This window comes from Balaenoptera borealis (genome assembly GCF_965194805.1).
Source record: "Balaenoptera borealis genome assembly, chromosome: 2".
Classification (NCBI taxonomy): Eukaryota; Metazoa; Chordata; class Mammalia; order Artiodactyla; family Balaenopteridae; genus Balaenoptera; species Balaenoptera borealis.
Genome location: NC_138867.1, coordinates 44,638,793 through 44,666,639, shown reverse-complemented (window position 1 = coordinate 44,666,639; position 27,847 = coordinate 44,638,793). Strand labels below are relative to the sequence as shown.

The window sequence follows — 27,847 nt, the reverse complement described above, 5'->3', positions numbered from 1 at the left end:
ATAGCTTGTTCATCTTCATTCTGTAGATGATGGAACTAAGGCCTAGAGTAGTTGGGAAACTCCCAGTGTAACTCAGGTAAGAAGTGGTATGGTTGGGAATTGGGAAATGCGTTTTTAAGGATTATAGCTTTTTTTTTTTTATTTATTAAATTTATTTATTATTATTATTTATTAAGTAGGCTCTTATTTATTTTTGGCTATGTTGGGTCTTCGTTTCTGTGCGAGGGCTTTCTCTAGTTGCGGCGAGTGGGGGCCACTCTTCATCGCGGTGCGCGGGCCTCTCACGATCGCGGCCTCTCTTGTTGCGGAGCACAGGCTCCAGACGCGCAGGCTCAGTAGTTGTGGCTCACGGGCCTAGTTGCTCCGCGGCATGTGGGATCTTCCCAGACCAGGGCTCGAACCCGTGTCCCCTGCATTAGCAGGCAGACTCTCAACCACTGCGCCACCAGGGAAGCCCAAGGATTATAGCTCTTGAATTCAGATTGACTGGTCCAGATTTGAGAAATGAAGAGGGTGAGGAATGAAGGATTGAGGGAATTAATTGGCTGTAAAAGCAGTGGTTATTTTAGGTGGCCTAAATGTTTTATGACTATGTTCTATATGGTGTGGCTGCAGAGTCAGTTTCTGCTCATCATGTTTTGAGCGTGTGTCTGCTGTCCAAAGGAGGCACTTTAAGTTTTCATAAGTCAAACGCATAATAACTACTAAGAGTTTGCTAGGAGGGTATGTCATACTGGAAGATGTAACTGATTTGCCCTGTTCAGTAGCATACCCACAGACTTCTTCTTCAAATACGTTGTTGTAGTAGGCATTTCTACTCAGTAAAGGAAGACCTTTGTCCTTCATTGCATTTCACGTGAGTCATGTGTATAGAGTTCAGAGTCACCTTTCGTAACTCATTCCAGCAGATATAGTTAGAGCCTCATGGTTTAGTTCTCAGTTGTCACTGCTTGGAAATGTTTCCTGAGTCTTTTTTCAGGGTGGAGTGCCCAGGAAAATGACATATAGGAAATGTGTAGCGGATGAGCTCTTGAGTTAATTGGCAGCTTGTTAAGCCAGGTTCTGCCTTGCCTTTTGGTTCATTTACGTCAGCAGGAAGAGAGATGGGTTGGCTGCTTAGGTGCTTGAGGTAGATGAGAAGAAGAGAAGAAAAACGTTCCTTATTGAATGAATAAATGAGCCTTTGGTAAATGTTTTACATAAACTCATGAATCATCACAGAACTGTATGGTATTAGCCTATGGTATTAGCCTCATTGTATGCCCTAGCACTGGTAATACAAAAATGGGTGAAAAAATAAAACAAAACCCATGGATCTCAAATAGCTTCTTGCTTACTCTGGAAGACAGACTCATAACAATGACAATACTGTATGGTAAGTTGAGTGCCTGATATGTCACAGCACTTTGGTTACTAAGAGTGAGTGAGATAGGGTCTCCATCCCCAAGAGGTACACAGAACACTGTAAGGGGAGAGAAGTAGGAATTTGAATTAAGTCTGTCTGTATTTCAAAATAGGTTCTCCTGAGACCACTGCTTTTACTTTCCAGCAGAGGTACTGTAAACCTTTGGGAACATCACTCTTGGCTAGTGCTAAATTCTGGAAATAATTCCTGTAGATAGTTCAGAATCCATCTATATTACTGGGTGGAAACACTGTAATACCGGTGCTTAGGAAGTGCGTGGCGCATGGTAGGCATTCAGATATTTGTTGCCTGAGTGAGTAGGCAATAGACTTGAGGCAGCCACTCTTCTGGGGTTGGAATTCTCACTCCATCTATTACTAACTGTACGACATTGGGCAGGTTGCTTCAACTCTCTATGAGTTTTGTCATCTAATGTGGAAAAAGATGATGATAATAGTGTCTTTCTCATAGTGCTGTGAAATTAGATGAGATGATGTATGAGACAGTGTATGTGAAGTGTTCAGCGTATTCCTTGCCTGTGCTATTGTTGTTATCATTATCATTGTTAAGTTAATAAACCAATTTAGTACCACTGACCCAGTCTGTTATTTAAACTTGATACCATGTGCTGGAGACTTTTCTTTTGGAACATTATTTAGTGTAGTTCTAGCTTCAGTTTAAGCAGCATTTAAATTGGAACCTGGTTCATATTTCAGTTTTTAGTGTCCAGATCACTATGGGAGATGTTTTGATTACTTCTAACCTGTTTCTTTCTGGAATCAGATACCTTACTCAGATCTTCTCGTTTTACTTCTAGGTAAGCAGTATTCCCACAGCTCATAGACAAAGTACCCAAATGAATGTTTGTGGTTGTAGAGAGAAGAGCAGACTAGAAATACGAATAAACAAAGGTGTGTGTGAAGTGGGAATGGCATGGTTGAGATAGTCATAAGTTCACTTAGTACTCAAATTTTAAAACATGAAGATTTTATTTCTTGAATATAAACTGGTCAAAAGCTAATAACTTGCAATACAGGTTGAAGTATAGCTGTAATACAGCTAAACATAACCAGTTCTTATAACTTCTCTTGATCAATAAGAATTTTTCCTTTTTTTCTTTCCATAGAGTTTTAAAAATAAATGTATATAGTGATCACATCCATCTGCAGTGTTCTTGGATAGTCCTAATTTTAGGTAACAGTCTTCTTCATAGAGGCAGTTTGTTAAATGTATGACTAAATGTAATTTAAAGTCATACTTTTATAATATTTTTCTTAAAAAAACTATTAAACCACACTTTTTCAAATGACATCCCAATTTGATTTAGAAAATATACCTAGCATGGTTATGCAGTGCAGCAGAAGCAAGTGACGTTTATTGTATTTTACTTTTTTAAAAATGGCATTGATACAAGAGAGGAATTTTGAATATGCTCCTTCTCAGATATTGTCTGTGTCTAACCCAGTGGCCCAGTTGGAGAAAAGGTCTCTTAATTTGTGATGTTATCAAAACTTGTTAGGCAAGTTATGGGTAATACTCAACTTTATAGCTAGTGTTGGATATCTACATTAATATGAGAGAGATTCTAAGTTCTGCCATTGAATATAGTTTAATTACTAATCAAATCTAATAAATAAATAAACTACCTTTTAAGAAGATAAGTTTTTGCATTAGGATTTGACATTGTGGATGATTTTTCACTGAATAACAATTTTGTTTATGTAACTTTTTTTAAAGGGTTCAAAGTGTGGTCTGGTAGTGAAAGAGGTTGGCTTGGAAGTCAAATTCTAGTCTTGCTTCTGCTACTCTCTCTGATCACATGGGCAAGATCACCTGGGCTCCTTTGTCTACTTATATGTAAAGTATAGTGAGAATAATGTCTGCCTTGCCTATCTCTCCGGATTATAGGGGTGAGCAAACCTTGCTTATTAAGGAGAGTCAGTAGCTGCAGAATATATTGGAGCAGTTGATACCACTGGACTCAGGGTAGGAAAACAAAGAGCACATGGTAAATGGGACATTTTGAGCAACTGCAGCAGACTTGCAGGAGATCAATTATAAATCTAGCCTGGCCATGAAGGCAGTGAGTGTTGTCAGCAGAAAATAGGAAAAAGCTGAAGACTGATTGAAGTATTCAGGAAGTAGTGATATAAGAAAAATGGGCCCTGATACAAAGTAATGTAGGCCCCCTGCTTGAGCCTCTTCTTTTGCCACACATAGGTATATGACTTTATCAGTGACCAAATGGCTCATGAAATCTTGCAACTAGTTGGTTACTCTTATGTCAGCCATATTGTGAGAAATCGTAACATATGCTACCTTGAGAAGCCAAAGCAAAATATAATTTGGTCAGACTCACTGAAATTTCAGTGAAGGGAGATTTTCAGGTTTAAAAAAGATAAAGAATAATGTTCACCTACTACCAAATTAAAAAGAAAAAACGAAAAAAGAAAGAAACCACAATTCTAACCATCTGCTTAGTATCAGGAGATTGTCATCTGTATGAACAGCAATTTGTCTTCGGCTAAGACTATCAAATTCTTTTGGCAAAGATCTGAAATGCCAGGGGAATGTCTTCTAACTTTATATCCACCTGTGCTATATTCTATTCCAGTGACTTGCAGAATAGTAAATAGGAGAGAGGTGTTCTTTGAAATAAAATAATAACATAATCTAGGATTATGTTTCTGTTTTCCTCAGTACTAGTCTTGCAGTTTGTTAGCCAGTTAATGATTGGAATGGTGAGACCTTAATGTTACTGTTTAGCTGTAGCTGGCAGAATGATTCATTACTACGTAGGGCATTGGGATATAGCTATCATTGAACAGTTAAGGAATTTTGTCTATCCTATAGCCCTGGAAACCCACCACCAATTAGAAGTATGTACATCATAATTAAAATACCATGGCCGAAGTTGTAAGAAAATCTTGACAAAATTGAGTCCTATTTAAGAGTCATATTTTTTGTTGGCTAATAATTTAAAACTTACACTTAAAAACATTGAGTAGTTGTGACTGAAATTTTAAACTCGTAAGCCTCTGTAGCCCAAAGGCCCTGATGTTGGCTTTGGCTAACTTAATTTCTTCTGATAAAAAGGGAGGCAAAGAGGAGAGTGAGGAAAAGGAACGTTTAAAAAAACGAAGAAGTAAATATTGCTATAGTCTGTTTTTACCTTCCAAGAGGAAGTCAGGAGAGGGTGAAGCTTCTTTGAGAGGAAGAGGGCCAGTAGGATTAATCATGAGGATGTACCTCACAAGGCCTGAGATTGCTGCCCAGTACAGAGACTGTAGTGGAGGTTCTGATTTTCAGTTGGATAAATCTAAGGGTCACATTTATAGTGATTTAAATTTCCTGAAGTAAGGAATTTGTCCTTTAGGTTGATCAACTATAATTCAACCTATGTTTAGGATTTACTAGGAAAAAAGCAGATTGCTGGAAAAATTTTGTTATAGTTACCCTTACTTCATGTCCTCAGACTTTTCATAATTAAGAATGAAATATTGAGATTGGAGGGGAATTTCCTGGCGGTCCAGTGGTTAGGACTCGGCTCTTTCACTGCCGTGGCCTGGGTTCGATCCCTGGTTGGGGAACTAAGATCCACAAGCTGCCCAGTGTGGCAAAATCAATCAATCAATCAATCAAATTTTTAAAAAAGGAATGAAATATTGAGGTTAGAAGACAGCATAACTTGGTTGAGTATTTTGTAAATTAAAAGCAGAAGAGTTTGAAATTTTGAACTGTCAGGTACATCAAACAGAATTGTGGCAGAAATGTTATAGCTCATATAGGGGCTAGCCATAGGCATGTTTTAGTGTATTATCTGAATATAATTCAGAAGAAGGTGTTTATGTTCTAGGAGATAAAGACATATTAATACTGTGTATAATAAAGGGGGTGAATGGGTACTTTCTGAGGGGGCTAGCATCATATCTGTGCAAACTATAATTACTCAAAATAAGAGGGGAATGGACTGTTGTATTATTTTAAAGCAGTTTAAATGTAGGGTGTTACTTTGCAATTTCAACAGAACTTTATTAAAATATTTTGTATGTTATCAAGATACTAAATAAGTTTCCATTTATTTTTACTAATGTATAAAAGTTTTACAGAATTATTTTATATTGATAGGATGCATAAAAGTTAAAGAATATGGACACTGGAAACATACTGGTCTGAGTTTGAATTCTAGTTCTGTCACCTACCATTAGGGTAAATCACCCAAGTTGACAACTTCAGTTTCTTTATCTGAAAAGGACTGGGTCTTCATCTGTATGTTCTCCTTGACTGTGATGCAATGTCCACTACATAGTAGGCATTTGTTTATTCCAGTAATATTAGTTCTTCACATATTATGTGCTAGGCTCTGTCTTAGGCAGTGGAGATGCATATAATCACACAAATAAGTATAAAAATGAACCAATAAGTGCTATGAAGGAGAGGTATGGGTACTATGAGAGTTTATAAAAAGGGTTTTGAATAAGGAGGATAGGGTAGCTTTTTAAAATGATGACTTTGGCTGCAGGGAGGAATAATAGATTGAAGCTGGAAAAGAATGGATTTAGGGAGATCAGTTAGGAGGCTGTTGCAGCCGTCCAAATGAGATAATGGTAGTGAAAGTAAAGAGGTGCTGGTGGAAATGGAGAAAAGTTTGAAGGGATTTGTGAGGTATCTGAGAGGTAAAATGGACAGGTTTTGGTGACATATTGAAAGTGGAAAGTCAGAGAGAAATGTCAAAGATAGTTCTGAAAGTTCTGGCTTGCATAATTGGATAGATGTTGGTTTCTGTAATAACTGAGCTGGGGAGCACTAAGAGAGAACCCATTTGAGATGGGAAGGGGGATGGAGATGAGATAGTGAGTTGGGTTTTCAGCATGTTGTGTTTAAGGTGCCTTTGAATTTTCCAAGAGGAAGTATCAAGTCCTTGTTTGGATAAATGGGTCGAAAGCCCAAAGGAACTGTCTGATTTTGGGAGTCATTGGCATATTCATGGTAATTGAAGTCATGAGAATTGATGAAACCTCAGGCAGAAGTTATAAAGTGAAAAGGAAAGAAGGTTTAGGACTGAGCTATGAGAAACACCAACTTTTTAGATTGGTTGGAGGAAATGAAAAATACCAAGACTGAGAGGGAGGGAACACTTTAAAAACCAGGAGAATGTTTCTGGAAAGCCAAGTGAAGAGAATGCTTCAAGGAGAGAGTGGTAACAATGTCTACATTCTCCTGAAATGTAAGATAACACTTGGAAAGTGTCCACTGGGTTTAGTTACACAAAGGTCATTGATAACCTTATGTAAAGCCATTTTTAAATTGGGGTGGGCTGGAGGCTTCCCTGGTGGCGCAGTGGTTAAGAATCCGCCTGCCAATGCAGGGGACACAGGTTCAAGCCCTGGTCCGGGAAGATCCCACATGCCACAGAGCAACTAAGACCGTGTGCCCCAACTACTGAGCCTGCGAGCCGCAACTACTGAAGCCCGTGCCCCTAGAGCCTGTGCTCCGCAACAAAGAGAAGCCACCGCAATGAAAAGCCCACGCACTGCAACGAAGAGTAGCCCCTGCTCGCGGCAGCTAGAGAAAGCCCACGTGCAGCAGCAAAGACCCAACGCAGCCAAAAATAAATAAATGAAATAAATATATTTATTAAAAAAAAATGTTAAAAAAATAAATTGGGGTGGGCTGAGAAGTGAGTAGTTGGTGAAGTGGAAATCTGTAGCTATTGGTAATTCTTTTAAAAAGTTGCACTTAGAAGGGAGAGTGTAGTAGCCAATAGTCTGGGATAATAGGTTGTCATGGTTTCCTGTGATATGCTCAATGGGGGAAGAAGGATCTTGCCAGATAGAGGAACCATTTTTAGGTCAACGGTATAGGAATAGTTGAACTCTTCTTACAGAACCCTCTTTACTGAGAACACTGGATTATTTGATATCCTTGTTTTCCAAAGCAACTGTTACCAAATGTGGTGGAGTTTGGGATATGAAGCCTGGTAGACTTGGTTTCAAAATTCTGCTTTGCTATGTATTCTTGCTTCAGGTCACACGAATTCTTATTTAGTCTTGTTGAGCTTCAGTTTCTTCACTTGCATAATGGAGCGAATACTGTCTACTTCACAGGTTTGTTAGGAACAAATGAGAATCTATGTAAATAAAGTACGTGGTACTTAGTAGGCATTCAACAAACTAATATCTGCCTGTCTTTTTTTTCTTGCTTCCCATAGCAGCTGCTGTTTATTGTGTAGTTTCAGCGTTGCATGTTTGCTCTTAGCCATAAAGGAATAATTTGCGGGAGTTCTTCCTTCTTGCAACTTATCTTCTGTATAAAATAACTCGAGTGGTACAAACATAGATTTTTGGGAAAACGGATATATGATTTGCTACTGCAATGATAACTATTAAAAAAAGAATTTTACCAAACTTTTTGGCTTTTGTGCCTTTTTAAAAAAGTGTGTGTGTTTTAAACAAAGCTTACTAATTTAGATATGCCACTTTGGTAACTTCCTGCCAAAGTTAGAGTTTTTATGTTTTCCTTCTGAGACACACCTTAGTATAACTTTATTTTAGTTTCTGGAACCTTGCCATTTGGCATAATTTCAGACTAGACATGATGGATCCACATAAATACTTTTAAGATTTAAAATACACAATACATTTTTTTTTATAGGTGGGGGCATGTGAACTCTTAAAAGCAGTTGCGGTCTCAGGTCTGGATTTTATTTGGTTGTTTAAAATTTATTTGTAGTTTTGATTCTTGAATTACTTCTTATGCATATTTTGTACCAAAATGGTGAAATCAAGTCAGTCAGGTTTCTTTTCTACAAGTTCAGTTGCTAAAGCAATCTCCTTAAAGGATTTAATATCTGCCCCCCAACCACCACCATACACAGTCTCTAAAGAGGAATTAATTTATGTATATACCCTTCTAGACAATGACTATTCTAGAAATTCTATAAAGACATTAGAGTGCCAGCTTTAGTCAAGAATCAGTATGATAGTAAACATACACTTTTTATTCTTTGGAATATAGGTCTTCCTGCTGAATGGGAGAAGTTGTCTCTTGCCCAGTTGCTAATAAGGGAGACTTCATTGGTTAAGGGAAGTTTGTGGATGGTATTGCTGAGACTGGAAGTCTCATTGGTTCAGAGAGAGAAGTAACTTAATCAGGTGATCTCACCTGAACACAGGACGCTTTGTCTTATAAGCTTAAATAATACTGAGATAAAACCCTACAGGTCAATTTCTTTAAGCTAAAGACTAAATAAACTCTGTAGAAACTATGTTTCAAAGAGGAACCTTCCCCTGATTCACTCTTACATATATTTTAAAAATTTATTTATTTTATTTATTTATTTTTGGCTGTGTTGGGTCTTTGCTTTTGAGCGTTGGCTTTCTCTAGTTGTGGTGAGCGGGGGGCTACTCTTCATTGTGGTGTGCGGGCTTCTCGCTGCGGTGGCTTCTCTTTGTTGCAGAGCACGGGCTTTAGGTGCGCGGGCTTTAGTAGTTGTGGCTCGCAGGTTGTAGAGCGCAGGCTCAGTAGTTATGGTGCACGGGCTTAGTTGCTCCGTGGCATGTGGGATCTTCCCGGACCAGGGATCGAACCCATGTCCCCTGCATTGGCAGATGGATTCTTAACCACTGCGCCACCAGGGAAGCCCCACTATCTTATATTGTCTTCTGAAATCTTTTGGCTTTGGATAAACCTTTGAAGAAAGATACAGTAGTTAATATTTGATGAAATGTTCCTGTGTATCTGTTTATAGATTTTCTTTAAAAAAAAAATTAATTAATTTATTTTTGGCTGCGTTGGGTCTTTGTTGCTGTGCACATGCTTTCCCTAGTTGCCGCGAGTGGGGGCTACTCTTCATCGTGCTGTGCGGGCTTCTCATTGCGGTGGCTTCTCTTATGAAGCGCAGGCTCTAGGCGCGTGGGCTCAGTAGTTGTGGCGCACGGGCTTAGTTACTCTGCGGCATGTGGTATCTTCCCAGACCAGGGATTGAACCCGTGTCCCCTGCATTGGCAGACGGATTCTTAACCACTGCGCCACCAGGGAGGTCCCATGTTCATAGATTTTCCAAGTTAAAATAACTTTTTCACTGGAGGAACTTCTTATATCTTGTTTCTTTCCCCAAAGGTATATAGTTTGTAATATATTTTGCTATTTGTACTTCGGAAATACATAGTGTTTCATTATATGGATTCAGCATAATGCATTTAACCCCAGTTTTCAACATTTGAGTCTTGGATATGGAATAACATCATTAGTAAAATCTAGATTAGTTTTTTCTTTTAAAATAATTATTCTGTGATTTCCAAATTTTCTAAAATTAACATGTAATAAATTGGTAAACTCTAAAAAGCCCAGAAAAGAATATAAATATCACTACTAATCTTACTGCCACCCAGAGATGACCTCTTTTAACATTTTGCCACCCAGAGATGACCTCTTTTAACATTTTGGTTATATATCTTTCCAGACACTTTTTAAAAAAACCTGTGCTCTAAGTGGAAATACACTGTCTTCAAATGAGCTAAAGAAGACTGTTAGGAAACTTCTCAGAAGAAATGATAGATCCCTCCCCCCACACCCCACCCCACCCCCCCCGCCAAAAAAAAAATCTGCCTAAAGTCCTTGTAGACTAAGCTAGAAGTCTGTATTAACTGAGAATATCCTTCCAATGTTGAAGAAAAAAAGAAATTTCAGACAGAATTCAACATACAAACCAATACAAGTCATTCTTTGTAATCATGTATGTATCCAGCATAACTTTGATACTAACATGGCAAGGACATCTTATATATATATATAAACATCCATATATATATATATATATATATATATATCCACATATATATATCCATTCTCTCTTATGAAAATATTAAGAAAAAATTAGGAATAGAATTTTACCAAACTGAATCTAGTTATCTAAAAGACAGTATATTACAGTAAAGTTTGATAAGGTCCCAAAAAAATCAACTGAAATTTTAGAAGCAGTTGATTTTATTGGACGTGACTGGAAAATTTTTAAAAATTGATTTTGAAGAAAGAAAATATTTTTCCAAATGCGCTTATATATACATCTATATCATTTATTGAATAAATCTATTTATATTTACATATTTATATTTATTTTTATATTCAATAAATATAAACTGTAGGTATAGTAGACATCAGACTCTGTATTCAGTGTTAGGCATCTGTTTTAAACAAGATTCATTTCTTGCCCTCAAGTAGCTTGCAGTTTATTGAAAATATAGTTGAGGCCTAGTGATAGTGGTAAGAAAAAGAAAAAAAGAGGGAGGAAACAATTAAAAGCATTTTCATTAAGGGGAATAGACAATTCCTAAGCAGGTATTGGTATGAAATAGAGTGATGAGTAGATCATACAGTTTTTTTTTTTTTTTAAAGATTGATTGATTGATTGATTGATTGATTGCTATGTTGGGTCTTCGTTTCTGTGCTAGGGCTTTCTCTAGTTGGGGCCAGCGGGGGCCACTCTTCATCGCAGTGCGCGGGCCTCTCACTATCGTGGCCTCCCTTGTTGCGGAGCACAGGCTCCAGACGCGCAGGCTCAGTAGTTGTGGCTCACGGGCCTAGTTGCTCCGCGGCATGTGGGATCTTCCCAGACCAGGGCGCGAACCCGTGTCCCCTGCATTAGCAGGCAGATTCTCAACCACTGCGCCACCAGGGAAGCCCCGATCATACAGTTTTATGTCTTACGTTGTTCTGTGCTGTCATTTCATGTCATGTGATATGATGCGAAATTATATTAAGGAGTAGAGAGACCACTTACTAATGGCAGTACTTGGATTTAGGAGCCTCATCACATTTGTCAGTTAAAAGATAACCTAGCTACGATGTGGCACATGGACTCGAAAACTCAAGAGGGGCTTCAAGAGTATAAAAAATTATCATAACACTTGTGAAAATTAATCAGAATAAACCAGGGAAATGACTGGAAATTTAAAAGAAGTATGTGGACTGTGAGGGAGAGGAGCAGTAGGAACTCTCATTTACTGCTGGTGGGATTGCAAAATAGTGCACCCAGTTTGAAAGACAGTTTGGCAGTTTCTTACAAAACTAAACATACTCTTGCACAGGATCTAATAATCATGCTCCTTGGTATTTACCCAAATGTAAAAAATCTTATGTCCATACAAAATCCTGCATGTGGATATTTATAGCAGCTTTACTCATAATTGTCAAAATTTGGAATTTTTGGAATTCCGAAATTTTGGAATTTGGAAGCAACAGTGATATCCTTCAGGAGGTGAATGAATAAACTATGGTACATCCAGACTAAGCAAAAAGTCATGAAAAGACATGGAGGAACCTTAAATGTATATCACTAAGTGAAAGAAACCAATCTGAAAGGGGTACATACTGTATGACTTCCACTATTTGACATTCCAGAAAAGACAAAACTATGGACAATTGTTGCCAGGAGTTAGAGGAGAGAGAAGGATGAATAGGTGGAGCATAGTGGATTTTGGGGTCAACGAAACTACTCTTTGTAATACTGTAATGGTAGATGCATGTCATTCTACATTTGTCCAAACCCATAGAATGTACTACACCAAGAGTGAACCCTAATGTAAAGTATGGACACTGGATGACAATTATTTGTCAATGTAGGTTCATTAAGTGTAACAAGTGTACCACTTTGGAGGGATTATTGTTAATGTGGGAGGCTGTGCATGTGTGGGGAAAAGAGGTATGTGGGCAATCTTTGTACCTTCCACTTAATTTTGCTGTGAACCTAACACTGCTCTGGAAAAAATAAAGTCTATTTAAATAAAAAAAAAATAAAATAGATAACTAACAAGGACCTACAGTATAGCACAGGGAACTCTGCTCAGTATTTTGTTAATAACCGAAATGGGAAAAGAATTTGAAAAAGAATAGATACATGTATATGTATAACTGAATCACTTAGCTGTACACCTGAAACTAACACAACATTGTTAATCAGTTATGCTCTGATATAAAATAAGAATTTAAAAACAAACAAACAAAAAAACCTGTGCTCTAAAAAAAAAACAAGTTGGGATATTACTTCATGTACTCTTTTTAACATAGTCTTGTACAAAGTTACTTTTAATGGTTATGTGTGTTTCATTGTTTGTATTTGGCATAATCCACTTTACCTCCATTTTTAAATACTTAGGTTATTTGCAGTTTTTGTGCTGTAATTCTGTATACAACATCTTAGTAGAAACTTTGGAAAACCTTCTCGGGTCGCCCATCCCAAACTATCTCAGTGTGTTCTGGCCTTTTCTGCCTGCTTCTCTCTCTCTTCCAGTACTTCCTTCTTTAACAGTAAGACCAGATCAGGTGGACAAGCTATTCTTCAAACAATTTATTAACTATCAGGCAATGAACATGCTGGCCTCTGTGAATTCAGGGATCAGAGAGAGACATAGACCCATTTTACTTGCCAGAGATAAATAATTTCAATACATCAGTTAAGTGTTGTGATGATTTTATGTATGTATCAGGTCCGTGGGAACTCAGAAAGAGATCAGTGGTTGTGAAGGCAGTAGGCAGAGGAGAAAGATCTGGGAATAAGCATTTAATTAAGCTCTCTTCATATGCCAGGTAATATGCTAGGCATCTTACTAGGCTCTTAGTTTACAACAGGTAGGTACATAAATTATATTTATTTGCAGCCACCATATGAGGAAACTGAGCTTAGATAAGTAGATAATTTGCCCATGCTCACTCAAGTAGTAACTGGGAGAATGCCCAGAGTAAACCCAATGAGGTGTATCTGACTATAAAGCCTCAGCTCTATCTGGGATCCCACCCTGCCACACCAAAGGAAAGATTCCAGGAGGAGCTGAATAGAAAGAAGCTAGAATGGCAAGTAGATGTCAGCTAGGTGGAGGGGGTGGGGTCATTGTTTGGAGCTTGGCAAGAGGTTTGAAACAAGTGAGGGGAGTCGAGAGAGGTGATATGAGGCTTAAGCCAACATTAAGAAAAAATTTGTATATAGTAAAATTCACTCTTTTGGGATACAGTTGTGTGAATTTAGACAATTCAGAATTTAGAGTCATGTAACCACCACACAATCAAGATACAGAACTAGTCTCTTCCCCGCCCCCCCCCCCAAATTCCCTCAGGCTTCTCTTTTGTAGTCAACTCCTCCCACCATTCTCCACCTCTGACAACCATGGGTCTGTTCTTCATCCTATAATGTCATATAAACGGAATGTCATATAATGCCGTATAGTAAATGGAATCATACAGTATGTAGCCTTTTGAGTCTGGCCTCTTCACTTAACATAATGCATTTTTAATTAGGTGGCCATTAATGATGTAAATGTTACCGTATAATTTTGCTGAAGTTTTTTGCTTATTTCAAAATGTGCTTATATCATCTCCAAGTCCAGCTTCATGTAAACAGAATGTTTTGGGTTTTTTTTTTGGCTGAGAAATGATTAATAGTTATAGCTTCAAATATCAAAGAAGCCCAAAATAGATTCCTGATAAGTGCCCAGGAGAAAGTAAAATAGAAAAAAATCAGCTGTCTCTCCCCACACCCTACTGTGTCAGCCATCTCCTTGCCTTTTGCATGTAGAAATCTGCATGGAAAGTTTGCTACTGAGTGTGACCTTTGCCAGCATGAAAAAAAAAGGGAACAGCTGTTACCATAAGAGGGTGGAAGGAATTAATGTTGTTCCTGGCCAGTTGGCACTGTGTGCCTTTCTGGGACAGTAACAACAGGTGACCAACTTCTGCTTTTTATTTTTGTTATCGTATAAATAAATAGGCTAACTTGTTTTTTGTGTGGAAATCTCAGGGTCCATATTAAAATAAACTGCCCACGTAGTTGTCCTGGATTTTTTTTTAAAACTGTTTAAGTACTTACACAAATTTATTTTAAGTGTCTTAATGAACTAAGAGAGTCCAAGGTTGAGGATATTATAGGTAATTATTGACAGAAAACCACAAAGAGTAAAAACCTTCTTTGGTAAATGTCACTTATATCTAAACTGCACTTTATCCCTTTTGTTCCAACTTAAACAGAAAACCAACAAGATAACTAAGTACTTTTTATAGTAAAACCATGTCAGCCACAGAGAGGTGGCGACTACAAGCCAGTGACCAGAATGTAGGTGTTCCTAAATGCCGAGGGTGCACTGTTCTTTGAACTCTTGCCCCTGGATACTTTGTGTGCCATCTCTGTGAATCACACCCAAATATATAGTGCTCTCGACCACTGACCCCTCCCATGTAACTCCAGGCTCTTCACCTTCTCCCCCTCTACCTTGCACAAACTCATCTTCTTGAGGTACAGCTTTCATCAAGTCCTTTCTTGCTCAGGAGCCAGTGTTGATTTTTCATTTCTTTTTGAAGCATATCCAAATTATTTACCTGGAATTGAAAATCCTTATACTGTAGTTTCGCTTTGCCCATTCATATTTCTCTTATTCCTCATTTCCCTCTACCCTATTATAGTTGGAGCATCCTGTTGTTTTTGTTTTTTAAATTGTCTGGCAACAGACTGAGCTCAGTTATCAATCTTTAATTCGTTACTAATTGTTTCCCATTGCAGGTATTTTGAATATTTTTTCTACTCTGTTAAAACCTCCAGTTATCTCCTGCTCTCCTCATTTTTTAGCAAATGGTACCATTTCCCACTTCATTTAGAAGGCTTTAGAGTCAGATAAGTGCATATTTGAATCCTGGATGCATCACTTACCATCAAGGCTGGTAGACAGTATGCATATGAGTCTTCCTTTCCCTGCCCACAACCCTCCCGTGGACCTCCTCAAGATCCCACAACTAAAAGGTTGAAGCAGAACTCAGCTCCTCCAGCACCAACTGGCATCTGTTCTGAGTGGCCAGTGCTGGTGCAGTACTAGTTGTTAAACATTTTTAATTTCACCCTTATTACATGTATGACTTTAAGCTAGTTATCCTCTCTGAGTCATCCTCTCATCTTTAAAATGGGGATAATAATACCAAGGTGACTCTTTGTTCATTCATCAAATATTTGTTGAGGGCCTGCCTTGTTCTAAGCACTGTCTTAGGTGCTTGGGGTATATCAGAGAACAAAACAAACATATTCATGCCTTCTTGGAGCTTGTGTTCTAGTATTCTGAGGATTAAATGAAAATTACTGTTAAATGTTCAGTATGGTGCCAGACCCATAGAGATGCTCACACTGTTTCAGCCCCCTTTCTTCCCTTTTGCCACACTGTTTTCATCAGGGCCAAAGGGCCCAGGGGAGTGTGGGGGGGGGAAAGGGTGAAGCCAATACTAATAACTGGATATGGCATCCCCAGAGAGTAACCAGGACCTGACTACATTGCATAGCAATACAAATCAAACAGGAAACACTAAAAAAACCCCAACACTAGCCAACCCTGCTCTTGATGAGTTGATAGTCTTGGTCGTCTGTGTATGCTTACATTTCCTCTCATCTCCTGTGGATCCATCTCCATCCATTCATCCTCATTCTCAAGTCCTCCTCTCCCACCACCTGCATTTCACCACATCAGCTCACTATATCACATCTTTTGCACCATAGAGAAGACCAAAAAAATCATTAACCTTCTTTTGCAGTATTCGTCCTTCAAGGTGTAGACCAAGTTCTCCCCCTTCCTTCCTTTTTATCACAAGGCATTTAAAAGTTTCTACCCACTTACTCTCATTCTCTAATTCTTTGCAGTTTTTCTGTTTTCACTCAGAGTACTGCAGTTCTTCTATCAGGATTCATCAGTGACCTCTTGTGTGTTCTTTTTCTGCTTAGCTTTTTAAGTGGCATCTGCTATTGTTAAGACGATCTGAACCCAGAAGGCTCACGGCCTCATTGACCCAGGGTTTGAATCCTAATTCTGCAACCTAAGTTGCCTTGGGTAGGTTTCTTCATCTTCAAAATGATGTAATAACATTTCCTCTTTAAAGTTACTAAAGACCATCTAGCATACTGTCAGGGAGTTAAGTAAAAACTGTTATTGACATTTTTGAAAAGTGCCCCCTCATTTTCCCTGACACTATTCTTTCATGTTCTTTACCCTACTTACCTGGTAGTTCATTGCTTATTAGTTGGTTATGTTGTCTTTCTTTTTTCTTTCTAAGATTATGGTTGTTGTCACTTTCTCTGATCTTCATAAAATCTCATGGCTTCAGCTATCCCCTTTATAATTGAAATTTCACATATTCATCTTTACTCTGCATTCTCTCTCGAGTGTCAGATTATGAATGTCTAGCTGTGTGCTAGACATGAAACATTTGTCAAATGATCAGGACTAAGAATCAGGAAGGAGTCTGCATTTGATCTGTAGAGGAAACAAGCTATCCTATCTGGCAGACTTACTAGTTTCACTTAAGTTGGTAAAATTTTAAATGACTTTCTTTACTTTTGGACATCAATGATCCTTTATAAAGGAGGGGAAGAAAACCCTTTATGTTCAGAAATAACATACAACTCCTGTCAATTGGCAGGAAGATTTTTCATGTGATTCTGGAAAGATTTGCAACACCTGTTTCCAAAGAAAGCAAGAAAAATATTGCATGTTTTTCTCTCCAAAATGTATTTTGTTCAAACTGAATTGGACACCAAATAAAGAACATTCCTTAAATTTGGAATGAATAGAATTTTCTAAAAACTGCTCAGGTAACACAAAGTAGTAAAGAGCCAAAAAAATTTTATTTACTTTTAACCTTGGACTTCTAAAAGGAGAAAATGAAAGGGTTTGTAGAAGCAAATTTCACGAAAGTAACTGTAGACTTACTTGTTAGACCCAAATATACATGTAGAGAAATGAACAAACATGGTTAAATTTATATATGCTGGATTTTTTTTTTGGAAGGGAGAATATTTCTTACATATGGGTTTTATCCATTACCTTTCTGGTGAAACATCAGCTCCTAGAAGCAGTTCCCTCACTGTTTATTTTTCTTGTAAGTTTGCTGTTTATTTTTCTTGTAAGTTTTGCTGAGGTTTCTTATTTCTCTTCCATAGTTTGCCTCAAAGTGTACTTACACATTAGGATGGCTCAATCAATTCAAGTGTAGTAGATTAAGATATATGCTAGGTCACACAGAGCAACTCCACCTTCACCCCCAGTCTGACCAACAGAAGGAAATCAGCTGTTTGTCTCTACACAGACCAGCTTAAGCTCATAGAATCATGGATTGAAAAGGGACTGGAGAGATGTCATTCTTCTTTTTCATTTGTAGCTAAGAAACTGAGACCCTGGTGGTTAGTGTCCTTTCCTAAAAGAGAGGTGGTATGATATGAAAAGAAGAGGAACTTTTTGTTAAAGTCCTGGCTTCCCTCTTTACCAACTGGGTAATACTGGTATCTGCCTTAGTACACACCCAAGAGCTGTGTACTCTTGGGTGAGTTGCTTAAGATCTGTGAGTTTCTGATAAAATTTAGCTCAGAGATATAGTTAGTGCCGTTTCAAATTTTTAATAATTTGCTGTATTTGGGTTTTGTTTTCTTAAACTTGAGCAAGACTGATTATTTTGTCAACCTGTAAAAACTCATTTGGTGGGGCTTCCCTGGTGGCGCAGTGGTTAAGAGTCTGCCGATGCAGGGGACATGGGTTCGAGCCCTGGTCCAGGAATATCCCACATGCCGTGGAGCAGCTAAGCCCGTGCGCCACAACTACTGAGCCTGCGCTCTAGAGCCTGCGAGCCACAACTACTGAGCCTGCGAGCCACAACTACTGAAGCCCGCATGCCTAGAGCCCGTGCTCCGCAACAAGAGAAGACACTGCGATGAGAAGCCCGCGCATCACAACGAAGAGTAGCCCCCACTCGCCGTAGCTAGAGAAAGCCTGCGCACGGCAACGAAGACCCAATGCAGCCAAAAATAAATAAATAAAATAAATAAGTTTATATTAAAAAAAACTCATTTGGTTTTATTGATCTGATTTTTTGATAAATTGATCTGATTTTTCCTTTTTCTATTTCATTAATCTCCTATATTCTTTCACTTTCTCGAGCTTTTAAAAGATAAGTTATTGTGTTGAATGTTTCATTAATTTCTAATGTATAAATTTAAGACTACATTTTCATGTGTAGTATTTTAACTTTATACTTTAAATTTTGATTTGTCATATTTTCATTCACATCAAACTGTTTTGTGGTTTATATCTTAACTTTTCTATGACTTAGTGACTTGGAAGTTTTCAAACATGCAGATTTAGGGGGATACTCTTTCTTTCCCCTTTGTAGAATTGTTAGGGATAGAATATAGGCAAATATCTGGCAAATAGTAGGTATTCAACAGATATTGTACTTTTCTTTAAAGAAATAAACTTTGACTCTTGAAATTAGAACAGGAAACATAATATTGCAATAAGTATGTAAGTAATACTAAAAGTGACTTTAGTTCTATAATATACCCAAATAAGGAGACGAAGTATAAAGAGCAAAGAGGGATGATGGGAAGAGGGTAAAATTGGGAGGAGGGGAAGGAGGAAGGAGAATTAAGGGAAGATGTAGGAATATCAGGTTGAATTAATTCTAGTTTCTTTGAGGTCATATTCTACTGATCACTTAGGTCTGTGAACTTTAGGATATTAATTATTTTTATTATGTTTCATATACTTTTATAGTAGAAGTGTCCATAGATGACCGTTTTTGGGTGTGTGTGTGTGCGCAGGTTGTGAAACTATATGGCAGAAGTTCATGTGTTTTTGAGGAGAGGGTCCATAGTTTCATTAGAAACTTAAAGGGGTCTGTGAACCCCAAGAAGTTAAGAACTGCTACTTTAGAGACTTCACTATGTGGGATAACTCGAGAAGCCTACCAGGAAAGAATTCTGTTTTTTCCTGTTCTAACAGTAATGACTACTACCCACTTGAGAGAGACTGAGTGTTCCTTATAATTCCTTAGGTTAGAAGCAGATGATCAGGCGATGTACTAAGAACAGAATTTAGCTTTTACTGAAGTGAAACTTAAAACTATATTGTATTTTATAAGCATAAGTATTGTGCTGCTTGGAATGAATTACAAAAACCTACATGCCTTTGATTAGTATTATTTGTATACAGCTAAGCCGAGTGTTCATGGCCTCCATTCAGGGTAGGAATAATTCTGGGAGTTAGAAGAAGCAGTTGGTAGTTGCTCCGCAGATGGGGTGCTGTAAAGGTGGGCTTTGGGCAGCCAGAGACAAGAAGGCACTCTGCTGGGTTAGAGATTAAGGGCTTCTTACCCAGGACAGAAGAGTGGGAGGATTTGAGGTTGGTGAGCCAGGTAGGAGAGTACCCCAGACAAACTTGACCGGCCCTCTTCCTTCCCCTTATAGGAAGGTTAGTTGCCTGGAGAGAGAAGCCAATTCAGGGTTCTTAAATTTGAGGGATGCAGCAGGGACAGGTTCTTAAAGGAAGAAGCAAGCCAAAAGTATTCTTTAAAGGAAGCAAGCCAAAAGTATTCACGTAGGGGAATTTTATTCTGGGCATTGGCTCACAGTTAAATCTGTGTTTACTCAAGTACTTCATAATTATTTCCTCTTAAGTTAGGGAATCAAAGTTAGTTTTGCTGTGTATTAAGTGTTAATGAAATTTGATGGCTCTCAACCTTAGTTTATTTTTAACCCCCTAAATCTGCATTATCCATTATGAAAGCCTCTAGCCATATGTAGCTATTTAAGATGAAATTAATTAAAATAAAACAAAAAATTAGTCCTTCATTCTCACCAGCCACATATCAAGTGCTCATTAGTCGAGTGTGACTAGTGGCTACTGTATTGGACAGCATGTTGTATTGGTTATTTTTGTCATCACAGAAAATTTCATTAGACACTGCCCTAAATGAAATTGTTTATTTTCTTTCCTCTGTCCTCCATCAGACTAACGGTTTATATTAATATGTAATCAATTTTGAGGTTTTGTTTAAATCAAAAACTTGAATGACCCACTGGAGTAATATTCCTTTGCTTATGACATAATTAAAAAGACAGTGCCACCCTTTTAGAATGATCTGCCTGAGTACCATTATTTTATAAGATTTTTCAAGAAGTGGTGACTAAAATAAGTATATTCATTATGGCTTGTATGTGATTACCCCTGCTAAACTGATGACCTTCTACTAAACTGATGACCCTCTAGATTATTTCTGCTGCCTATAAGATAAGCATGTTCTGGAAGGGCCTAAAGTGTTGTAACAAAATTTCTAATGTCAAAAAATCTTAGACCTTGGAAATTTGTTTTGTACACTTTTTAGGAGATACTAAACTTATAGCTATTATGATCTACCTACTTCATATGTGGTAAATCATTGTAGTTCTCAAAAGTTGCAAGAGAGGAAAACCCCCAAAAGTAATAATTTCACTGTAGGCCTACTTCTCTGAGAGCCTATCAATCAGGCATAAAAGCCAAAGGATAATTTCTGTTACTTTGTTACTATTACTTTGTTTTTTGTTTTAAACAGAATAGAAAAATAGGCTTTTTCCTTTGCCCTGGTTTCAAACAATCTCTTTACCATAGATGGGACTTTTTCAGTTAAGTTGCATGTATAACAATTTCAGGAAACACAGCGAGAAAGGTTTCATTGTGATAAAGTGTTTTTTAAAATTCAAAATTAATGATCATGATCTTTTGTTTTATTATGAAATATTCAAACATGGAAGTACATACAGTGGAAAATTAGTTTTCTACCTGATTTGTATTAATACCATCTGGAAATAGCTACTTGAAAGTTGGTTATATATTCTAGGCTTTCCAATGTATATTTAGACATAAATGCAAGTAATTTGTTTTATATAAATGAAACTATACTAAATATAATGTTTTTACAGATTAGTTTGCCTACTAAACAGTATATACATATACATATATTTCTGTGTATATGATTCATACTCATGCTATTGATTAGGTTTAAAATTTTTTTCCCCAGATTTTATGGTAGGACATCTAAAGCATAAATATGTTTTATATGAAGATAATATACAGTTGTAGTGTATGTGCAGCTGCTTTAGCATGATAGTGACCTATATGTGCTCAATACATGTTAATTTCCGTTCGTCTTTTTGGACATATATGAGAAAGGCCGTGGAAGATGATTAACTGGTTTTTTCACTATAAAGCAAACCTTTCTCTTAATCATATTTGTGTTTTGTGATTCAGGTTTATAAATTACTACAAGACTAGCAGGGTTGCTATTTTAAGAGTCTTGCAAGCTAGGCTGCCCCAACTATTTTAGGTGCTTCTGGTAAGAGCAGATATTTCCTAGTGCGTAAGAGACCACATTATGATTTATCCTTTTAACTGAGAGGGCACAGTATAGTATGTACTGTAAAGTTGTACAGTATGTGAAAACGTTTTACATGGGAATCTTGGAACAAAGTCCTTTGCTAACTTTGAAGATGTATAGAATGGATGCTGAGATTGGGAATTCAACACTTCTTTTATGGAGTAGGATATGTTATTTTGTGCTTTGTGATAAAATTTCAGGTCTGATTGTTTCTGTAGGTTCTAGAGAAGATATTAGGAAAAGATGGATCGAGAGCTGATTGTTAATTATTTGTAAAGTCCTATTTTGAAGTATTATTGCTTTATACTCCTCATTTCATCTGGAAATCTGATCCTTCTGCTTTCCTGCAGGGAATTTGTGGACATCTGTTTTGGGTGGATCAGTAAAGAAGATTGAATTGGGGTCCCAACTCCTTTTTTCATTGAGAAAAGAGTAGGGGGTGCTGCTGAGAGAAGTGCTTCTGCAATAGCCATGTCTTAAGCTTTGCTTGGAGATAATGCTGGACTGTACAAAAATTGCCTTCAAGATTCCAGGAATTTGTGAATCGTAAATTTCTTTTAGCAATTAACGTGGGTGTATCAGTCTTTTTATCTTTATTTGTTAGCACTTTGTGTTCCCAGTGGAAAACAAGCTTGAGAAATAATTGTTAGAATATAGAATTGGAAGTGCTTCCCTAGCATGTTCTCAGACTTAAGATCGTTAACCAGTTTTGTTTGTGTTTTGTTCTTTTCTTGGTTTATTTGTTTTAACTTGGGTCTTGTGGAGAGAAAAATAACTTAAAACTTTTCAGGACCTAAGTTTATAGTTATACAAAATTATTATTATGTGCCTCAGAGGCTTTTGCATGCTTGTTTATTCATTGGTTCATTTATTCATTCAACATATATTCCTTGAAGTGCTTACTATAGGCAGGATTGTGGGGGAAGTCTATCAGTTAGTAATCTACTCAGGGTAAAGGACAAATGGAAAATGTATTTTGTAGAGAGTCCAAAGGCTGAAGATAGGGGTGGGGTGTGTGTGTGTGTGTGTGTGTGTGTGTGTGTGTGTGTATTTAAGAGAGAGATAGACACACATCCATATATACATATACAGAGACGTGGTCCATAGTTCTGTGGGAAAAATCTCCTAAACATTTTTAGAACTGTCTTTTCTTCTTTTTCCCACTGTTATTTCTTTATTTCAAGCCCTCAACATCTCTCATATACACTAGTATTTCTTGCCTCTGGACTTTCCTCTATTCTAACTTCACACTTCTTTTTCCTTTATACAATTTTTCCCAGAGTCTTTTCCCCCACTAAGGCAGAGATTGGGTTGTGTGTCTCCTGTTACCCACAGAATAGAGTCCAAACTTCTTAATATATAGTCTGAATATAGATTCTGTAAATAGTCCCTTTATTAAACTCTCCTGAGTTATCTACATTTAGTTACTAGACTCTATTTCATGCTGAGACCCTGACGGGTCTTACCTTCTGCCTCCCGGTTCTGGATAGCTTTTTCCCCGTGTGGACCTGCTCTCGTCGTTGTCTACCTTGTCCTCAGTACTAGGAGGCTCACTTTGCCCTTTGGCTTCTAGATGGGTTTGAAGAATGGGAAGCGCTGGAAGGAGAGTGGGGTTTCTTCTCCTGGAGTCCTCCTGCCAACTCCTGTCACGTTGGCTCTCCCAGAGGTCATACCTCTTTGAACCTTTTAGGTCTAGGAGTGGTTGCAGCTTCAGAAGATTGTACTATCTCTTGACTTTGCCCTCACCATACCTTGTAAATAGTCCCTTATTAAGCTCTTCTTAAGTTCCCCAGTTTGGGGGTGCTGTTTCCTGCTGGGATCCTGACTGCTACATTGTCTAAGTCATCTAAGCTTCAGTTCCGTTTGCAGTTACAGCTGTGTTATTTTCCAGTAGCGCTTATCTCTCTCTTATTAAAAATTTTGTGGTAAGGTCTTTTTCATTCCTTTCCTTTTTTAGTGTTTTTAGGCCTTCCCTTTAAAAAATTTTTCCTTTCCTGGCACTGTGGCTGCCGTGTCATAGGAATTGAAATGTCTGAGTGAATAATGAGAGGAGATTTTCAAGAAGATGGACACTTAAATTTCCCTGTGGTATCTGAAATTGAGAAAATAGGGAAAGGTGTAGTGGGTACTGAAGTCAGTATAGTTACTTTAATAATGTCTAGATTTATATTTCATTCTTTTCAAAACGTAAACTTAGGACTTGTTTTTCTTTACCTTTGCTTCTACATATTAGAAATTAACATTGTTTCTCTTTAAAATGCATTTTAGATTTATTCCATTGGAATATTTTGTAACAACCTGTCTTTAAGGAAGTATGTACTATATATAAAATGGGAGATATTTCAATTATTACTTAATTGGAGAAGAATATAGGAAATAAATATATATATATGTATGTATCTATCTCCAGGTATTCATTTATCTATCTTCCTCAATATAGCTTAGAGAAGATGTGCTAAGAGCAGACATACAGTAGCTAACAAATGTGTTTATTAGCAGTATTGAACTTTTAAAAGTGACTTCTCTTAAGGGAATTTCAATTAAGAGAAAAATACCCTAGAATTATGATTAGTGTCAAAAATAGTTTCTATATCCTTTATATATAAAGGAAAGAATATACGTGTCCTATGAAAGAGTTTGTTTTGAGAAGAATCTTCCTATAATACTAACTTTGACATAGAACTCTCTATTACTACCCTAAAAAATTACCACTGAAAATAATTTCTGTGTAGATAGAGAATATTTCATTGCTTTTTAGAGTAGAGGTGTCTGTTTACTCTGGGGGGATGGCTGTGCCTCTGTGTGTGTGTGTGTGTGTGTGTGTGTGTGTCTGTGTCTCTGTGTGTGTGTGTCTGTGTGTGTGTGTGTGTGTGTTTCTCTGTGTGTGTGTGTGTGTGTGTCTGTGTGTGTGTGTGTCTTAGTCTGCTTGGGCTGCCATAACAAAATACCAAAAACTAGGTGGCTTAACAACAGAAATTTGTTTTCTCAGAGTTCTAGAGGCTGGGATTCTGAGATCAGGGTGCCAGCATGGTCAGGTTCTTTTGAGGGTTCTCTTCCTGGCTTGCAGATGGCCACATTCTTGTTGTATCCTCACATGGCCTTTCCTTGGATGTGTGCGTGTGGAAAGAGAACTCTCTCTCTCTCCTCCTTTTCTCATAAGGCCACCAATCTTATTGAATTAGGACCCTACCTTTATGATCTCATTTAGCTTAATTACCTCCTAAAAGTCCTATCTCCAATTATAGTAAAATTGGGAGTTAGAACTTCAACGTAAGAATTTGGGGGGACAGACGCAATTCAGCCCATAGTGGTGTGCGTGTGTATGTGTATATATAAATCATATGAGTAATAGAGGAAATCATTGTGATATATTTAACTTGAAGAAAGAGATTCATGCTTAGACAATGACAACCCAATATTGAAACTCATTATTGAAGTTTCTTCATAAAGATGTGGTGTTAGTGGATGTGGTGTAAGATATTTTCTCACAGAGTATATATGACACCTTTTTTCCTCAGACCTCATTGTCTTTACTCTGTTCTCACTCTTCTTGATGTTTTAGCATTGACGTCCTACATTTAACCTAGTACAGACTTGATACTCTAAGCTACTTTCATTGGCTTTTTGTATAACAACATTGTCTTCTCTATTGTTCATTCTTGTGTTTAAAGAATGGTCAATATGTTCTGCTGAATGAGAGAGACACAGCCCCTGCCCTCTAGAGCACGTAATCATCTCCCGTCCCTCTCTCTCCTGCAGTCTCTTTTCATGATTTCACTATGGATATTAGTCCTTACCTGATTGTTTTTATTGATCTCTGTTAGTCTTGACTTTAGGCTTTCTCTGAGACTGTTTTATTCTCCTGGCTTAAGTTACCACCTCCAATGCCAACAATCTGCAAATCTGTCTCTACTTCTGATCTTCATCCTGCATTATATTCCTTTCGCCGTTCAGTGAATTTTTACTGAGAGCCAACTGTGTGCCTGGTCCGAAGGATACAAGAATGATATAGTCTTTGTCCTCAAGTTGCTGACAAAATGCAAAAAGCAGTTTAAAATACTATGTAATGGGTGTGTGTCCAAGGTGCCATGGAGCAGATAAGTAGGGAGTGCCTTACTTATCAGGGAAAGGGAAACAAGGGGACAGGTATCCCCAACAGAAGGCTGAACATATAGGTAGGTACCTAAGGTTTTGAAAACATAGTATGTTCAGGCAACAGGAAATGGTTCAGTGTGATCGGAGCCTTAAGAGCTGCATGGGGAAGAGTGAAAGATGAGGCTGAGCTTTTAAAGTGTCAGATTACCCCAAAGGCAATATTTTCAATACTCAACTAATTTTCTTTCATCATAAACCAGCTGCCCGTCCCAACTTCACATTTTTGTCAATGGGACCATCATTCTCCCTATTCCCAAAGCCTGAAGTGTCATCTTCAGGTCTGCCTCAACGATTGTGACCAGTCCTCAAATTGAGTCATTTCCATATTCAAAACACTCTTTCTTGTGTCCTTTTCTATTTTCCCTGTCAGCATACTACTTAACACTTAATTAGTAGATTATTTCAAAGCTGTGTTAAATGCTCCCCTTTCTAATTTTTTTTTAAAGTTAATTTTTAAAACCCCTTATTTTACTCTGTTACTAACCCTGAGCAAAAGAGGACAGTGATATTTTATTTATTGCTACAGGATAAGTCCTTTCTTAGGCCAGTATTTTAAATACATAATTCTTTTTGTTAAACCCCAAAGTCTCAGGTTCTCTTCCTCCCATTAAAAACCACACAATTGTGGAATTAAGAGTAATCTGCAGAGAAGATTTTGTTTCATTAACGTTGAGTTTTTATTATGAACATAACATGTATTTTATACTGAACAAGCTTTTTCAAAGGACAGGTACCCCTCACCCCAATCATCTTCCTTGTCACAATTCTGTTAATTTAGCGAATCACTTGCCTCCATGGGAGACATTATGTATACACTGACTCTAGGAACAGATAGCCTGTGTTGTAATCCTGGTTGCACTACTTACTAGTTCCAGCAAGTGTCCTCATTTCTTAAAGCCTCATAATAATTTTATGTGAAAAAAGGGGGCAGTGATGTTACCTACTTCACAAGGTTGAGGTAAGGATTGAGTTAATCTGTGTAGCCTAGTGCTTGGCATGTGTGAGCACGCAGTACATGTTCGCTATGAAATGTTATGTACCTTGAAAACTTCTTGCTCTTTCTCTCTGTACTCTTGTTGGTGTGACCTCATGCTGCTCTTGCATCCCTCTACCACTAAATGCTCTCCTTGAGGCCCTCCCTATTGCCTATGATTTACCTGCTGCTTCAAGTTCAGCTCAGTTGCCTGTTCTTTAATAGTCTTTTTTGAAAACTTAATTAATGTATTTAATTTATTTACTTTTGTTGGGTCTTTGTTGCTGCACGCAGGCTTTCTCTAGCTGTGGCGGGCAGGGGCTACTCTTAGTTGCAGTGTGTGGGCTTCTCATTGTAGTGGCTTCTCTTGTTGCAGAGCATGGGCTCTAGGCACACGGGCTTCAGTAGTTGTGGCATGTGGGCTCAGTAGTTGTGTCTCGTGGGCTCAGTAGTTGTGGCTCATGGGCTCTAGAGCGCAGGCTCAGTAGTTGTGGCGCACGGGCTTAGCTGCTCTGCGGCATGTGGGATCTTCCCGGACCAGGGCTCGAACCCGTGTCTCCTGCTTTGGCAGGCAGATTCTTAACCACTGCGCCACCAGGGAAGCCCTAATAGTCTTTTCTAACTACTCCAGTTCACGTTGACCTCTGAATTCCTATAGGGCCTTTTATATCATTTTAGAAATTAGTCATATTTTCTCTTTTATGGTATTCCTTTTAACATTTACATACAGTAAAATGTACTTTTTTTTTGGGTACAGTTCTGTGAGTTTTGACAAATACTTAGAGTTGTGGAATTACCATCACAATCAAGATATAGAACAATTTCATCATCCCTCAAAAATCTGTCTTAGTATTATTACTTTTAAAACTGCTTCCTGAGTATGCATTCTGTTGCTACATGTACAATTTAGGCTCTTGAACCGAGTGCCCGTTTTACACTAATTGTCTCCTCTATGTATGGCATACTCTAGTATCAAGGATATAGTAAGTAGATGCGTGACTGTTTGAATTGTATAAAACAAAGCCTAAAAGTGTGGTAAATTTAAACATACTAAGAAATTACTAATTTAAGTTATTTAACTTCTCTTTGGTCTTTCATTTTATTTGGGT

General features: G+C 37.7%; 1 protein-coding gene and 1 long non-coding RNA gene across 3 annotated transcripts in view; one reads left to right on the top strand and one right to left on the bottom strand.

Moving 5' to 3' along the window:
• PLPP1 (phospholipid phosphatase 1) overlaps positions 1-27,847 on the top strand; it is a 113,762-nt gene that overhangs the window by 7,678 nt on the left and 78,237 nt on the right. The gene's annotated exons all lie outside the window — the stretch shown is intronic.
• Positions 214-24,504, bottom strand: LOC309624474. The gene is made up of 2 exons (XR_014241957.1): positions 9,837-24,504; positions 214-9,805 (listed from the first exon to the last, which is right to left on the bottom strand). It is a non-coding gene; the product is annotated as an uncharacterized lncRNA (long non-coding RNA).